Source organism: Homarus americanus, unplaced genomic scaffold (assembly GCF_018991925.1).
Source record: "Homarus americanus isolate GMGI-L3 unplaced genomic scaffold, GMGI_Hamer_2.0 scaffold20322, whole genome shotgun sequence".
Taxonomy (NCBI): Eukaryota; Metazoa; Arthropoda; class Malacostraca; order Decapoda; family Nephropidae; genus Homarus; species Homarus americanus.
Window position 1 is genome coordinate 430,643 of NW_024740482.1, and position 5,612 is coordinate 436,254.

Below are 5,612 nucleotides of genomic sequence, written 5' to 3' on the forward strand. Positions count from 1 at the left end.
CGTACGCTATTTTTTTCTCAATTTCGAACTTATGATCTTTCTAATTCTCAAAAGATCGTAAGTATGTACTTTTCGGAAAAGTAGATTAAATACTTTTCGTGAAAGTAGTGTAGTGGATTTCTCCCCTACAAACGCTGTTTGTCGCTGTGTAGCCGACCCCACGAATTCCACAGTTATGCCTTAAAGGATTTTTGGCCAAAAATCCTTTTTCTCTCTGAACTAAAATTTAATGTGCCTAACTATTTAAGTACATGGCCAGTTACGCAGACCAATACATAAGCACTAAATGAATTTAAAACCAAGGGCGGGTAAATAGTATTTCGTAAAATTGATCCCAACCATCCTAAGCAGCACATTCAGGAGTACCTGAGACTAAATTTTGGAATAAAAATCCATTTTTGGCCGAAGGATAAAATTTTGTATGTTTTAATTTTAAGCAGGATTTTTGGCCAAAAATATTTCTTTCTCTGAATTAAAATTTAAATGTGCCTAACTATTTAAGTATTACAGAATACTACACAAGCACCAAGAAATGACCCTAGAAAACCCATAAGTGGGAAGTATAATTTAGCACTTGTAAAATGAATAAAATGACTAAAAATCATTTGAACATTTTCTAAAGCCATTTGAGCAAGAAAATAATCAAGATATCAAATTTCTGGTTAATGATCCTGCCATACATTCCAGGAGTAAATTTATACTGAAATTTTTGAATAAAACCTACTTTTAAATAGAATGTATAAAAATTGTAAGGTTACCTTGCATTTTACCAAAATACTTTTTCTCTCTGAACAAAAATTTAATAAAGCCTAAATATTTAAGTATACGAATAATACACAAGCACCAAATATTCTAAACCCATAAGGCATGGGTAATTAGTATTTGCAAAATTAATTAAAATATTCTAAAAACTTACTGAACATTTTCTAAGCTTCACTTGAACAAGTTGGCACCCACATATCAAACTTTGGTTACTAAGATCCCAAGCAGCACATTCAGGAGTACCACAACAAAATTTTGAACAAAATCCATTTTTAAATGAAAATGACAAAATTGTAAGGCTTACCTCTTACAGGATTTTTACAAAATACTTTTTCTCTCTGACCTAAAATTTAATGTGTGCCTAAATATTTAAGTACATGCAGAATAATACACAAGCACCAAGAAATGGTCTCTTGTTCCATAAGTGGCGAGTAATTAGCATTGCAAAAATTAATTAAAACATGCCTCTAAAATCATTTTGAACATTTTCTAAAAGCCAATACTTGAGTTATAATCAAGATATCAAATTTTGGTTAACAGATCCTACAGCAATATTCAGGAGTACCTATATACTGAAATTTTGAATAATCCATTTTTAAAAAATTGTAAGGCTTACCTCTTTACAGGATTTTTTGGCCAAAAATACTTTTTCTCTCTCTGACCTAAAATTTAATGTGCCCTAAATATTTAAGCACATGCAGAATAATGTACACAAGTACCAAGAAATAACTCGAAAACCCATGGCGAAAATTAGCATTGCAAAATTAATTAAAAATATTCTAAAATCATTTGAACATTTTCTAAAAGTTTGAAACGCTTATAATCAGGATATCAAATTTTAAGTTAATGGTGATCCGAAGCAGCACATTCAGGAGCAAATTTATACTGAAATTGAACAAAATCCATTTTTTGGCAAAATTAAAGGCCACCCCTGCGTGATATTTTCTGGCCAAAATCCTTTTTTCTCTGAACTAAAATTCTATCAAATGCCCAACTATTTAAAGTACATGCAGAATAATACACAAAGCACCCAAGAAATGATCTCGAAAAACCCATAAGTGGCGAAAGTAATTAGCATTGCAAAATTAATTAAATATTCTAAAAATCATTTGAACATTTTCTAAAAGCCATTTGAACAAGTTATAATCAAGATATCAAATTTTAAGCCAACGGCATCCGTTGTTAAATAATTCCAGGAAAGTACCATACTTGTACCTTGGTAACAAAATCCATTTTTTTGGCTGAAAATGACAAAAACAGTGTTTTACCTTTTACAGGATTTTTTGGCCAAAATACTTTTCCTGAACTAAAATTTAATGTACCTAACTATTTAAGTAATATCCGTGAATAAATGCCAAGCACCAAGAAAATGACCTCGAAAACCCATGTTAAGTGAAAGTAATTAGCATTGCAAAATTAATTTCAAAATATTCTAAAACATTTGAACATTTTCTAAAAAGCCATTTGAGCAAGTTATAATCAAGATATCAAATTCTGCTAACAGATCCTTACAGCACATTCAGGAAGTACCTTATACTGAATTTTGAACAAACCATTTGGCCGAAAAATGCTTGTAAAAATTGTAAGTGTTTACTCTCCTTAAGGATTTTGGCCAAAAATCCTTTTCTCTCTAAATCCAAAATTTAATGTGCCTAAATATTTAGCGGCCATGCAGAATAATACGCTGCACCAAGAAATGACCTCGAAAAACCTATATAAGTGTGGCGCAGTAATTAGCATTGTAAAAATTACTAAAAATATTCTTAAAAAATCATTTGAACATTTTCTAAAAAGCCATTTGAGCAAGTTATAACCAAGATATCAAATTTTGGCTAACAGATCCTTAAGCAGCACATTCAGGAGTACCTATACTGAAATTTTTGAACAAAATCCGGCCTTTTGGCCTTGAAATTACAAAAATTGTGCGCTTACCCTTACAGGATTTTTGGCCAAAATACTTTTCTCCTGACCTAAATTTAATTTTGCCTAAATATTTAAGCACATGCAGAATAAGCACACACCAAGAAATGACCTCTAAAAACCCACAAGTGTATGAGTAATTAGTGCATTGCAAAATTAATTAAATATTCTAAAAATCATTTTAAACATTTTCAAAAGCCATTTATGTTATAATCAAAGATATCAAATTTTTGGTTAACAGTGATCCTTAAGTATACATTCAGAAAGTACCTATACTGAAATTTTAACCAAAATCCATTTTTGGCCGAAAATGACAAAAATTGTAAGGCTTAATTTCTACAGGATTTTTTGGCCAAAAATCCTTTTTCTCTCTTGAACTAAATTAATAAAGCCTTAACTATTTAAGTACAAGCAGAATAATACACAAGCACCAAGAAATGACCTCGAAAACCCATAAGTGGCGCAGTAATTAGCATTGCAAAAATTAATTAAAATATTCTAAAAATCATTTGAACATTTTCTAAAAAAGCCACGGAATGCTATTATCAAGATATCAAATTTTGCTAACAGATCCTGAAGCAGCATTCCAGGAGTACCTATACTGAAATTCTTGAACAAAACTACTTTTTTGGCCGAAAATGACAAAAATTGTAAGGCTTGGCTCCCTTACAGGATTTTTTGGCCAAAAATCCTTTTCTCTGAACTAAAATTTAATGTGCCTAACTATTTAAGCACATGGCAGAATACTACACAAGCACCAAGAAATGACCTCGAAAACCTATAAGTGGCGAGTAATTAGCATTGCAAAATTAATTAAAATATTCTAAAAATCATTTGAACATTTTCTAAAAAGCCATTTTGAACAAGCAGAAATCAAGATATCAAATTTGGTTAACAGATCCTTAAGCAGCACATTCAGAGTACCTATACTGAAATTTTGAACAAAAATCCATTTTTTGGCCGAAAATGACAAAATTGTAAGGCTTACTCCTTACAGGATTTTGGCCAAAAATCCTTTTCTCTCTGAATCAAAATTTAATGTGCCTAAATTATTTAAGCACACATGCAGAATAATACACAAGCACCAAGAAATGACCTCGAAACCCATAAATGGCGAGTAATTAGCATTGCAAAATTAATTAAAATATTCTAAAAATCATTTTGAACATTTTCAAAAGCCATTTGAGCAAGTTATAATCAAGATATTTCAAATTTTGCTACGATCCTTAAGCAGCACATTCAGGAGTACCTATACTGAAATTTTGAACAAAATCATTTTGGGCCGAAAAATGACAAAATTAAAGGCTTACTCCCTACAGTGATTTTGGCCAAAAATACTTTTTCTCTCTGACTAAAATTTAATGTGCCTAAATATTTAAGTACAGAATAATACAATAAGCACCAAGAAATGACCCTGAAAACCCATAAGTGCGAAAGTAATTAGCATTGCAAAATTAATTAAAATATTCTAAAAATCATTTGAACATTTTCTCAAAAGCCATTTGAACAAGTTATAACTGGTGATATCACCATTAACAGATCCTGAAGCAGCACATTCAGGAGTACCTATACTGAAATTTTGAAATAAACTATTTTTGGCAAAAATTGTAAGGCTTACTCTCTTACAGGATTTTTGCCAAAATACTTTTTCTTTTCTCTGACCTAAAATTTAATGTGCCTAAATATTTAAGTACATGCAGAATAATACACACCAAGAAAATGACCTCGAAAAACCCATAAGTGGCGAAAGTACTCCAACATTGCAAAATTAATTTTCAAAATATTCTAAAAATCATTTGAACATTTTCTAAAGCTCATTTGAGCAAGTTATAATCAAGATATCAAATTTTGTTAACAGATTCTTACAGTACATTCAGGAGTACCAGTACTGAAATTCTTGAACAAAAAATCCATTTTTGGGCCGAAAATGACAAAAATTGTAGCGCTTACCTTTACAGGATTTTTGGCCAAAAAATCCTTTTTCTCTGACCTAAAATTTAATGTGCCAACTATTTAAGTACATGCAGAATAATACACAAGCACCAAGAAATAACCTCGAAAACCCATAAGTGGTGAGTAATTAGCATTGCAAAATACTCAAAATATCTTCTAAAATCATTTGAACATTTTCTAAAAGCCATTTGAGCAAAGTTATAATCAAGATATCAAATTTTGGTTAACAGATCCTTAAGAAAGCACATTCAGGAGAGTACCTATACTGAAATTTTGAACAAAATCCATTTTTGGCTGAAAATGACAAAAATTGTAAGGCTTACCCTTACAGTATTTTTTAATAAAAATACTTTTTCTCTGAACTAAAAATTTCAATGTGCCTAACTATTTAAAGCATGCAGAATAATACAATAAGCAATTAAGAAAATGACCTCTAAAACCCATAAGTGGCGAGTAATTAGTATTGCAAAATTAATTAAAATATTCTAAAATCATTTGGAACATTTTCTAAAGCCACTTGAACAAGTTATTATCAAGATATCAAATTTTGTTAACAGATCCTACAGCACAATTCAGAGTACCTATACTGAAATTTTGAACAAAATCCATTTTTGCCGAAAATGACAACAAAAATTGTAAGGTTTAATTTCCTTACAGGATTTTTGGCCAAAAATCCTTTTTCTCTCTGAACTAAAATTTAATGTGCCTAACTATTTAAGTGGTTACTTTTAACAATACACAAGCACCAAGAAATGATCTCGAAAAACCCATAAGTGTATGAGTAATTAGCATTGCAAAATTAATTAAATATTCTAAAAATCATTTGAACATTTTTCTTAAAAAGCCATTTGAAAGGTTATAATCAAGATATCAAATTTTGTTAACAGATCCTAAGCAGCACATTCCTCCAGGAGTACCTATACTGAAATTTTGAACAAAAATCCATTTTTTTGGCCGAAAATACAAAAATTGTATAG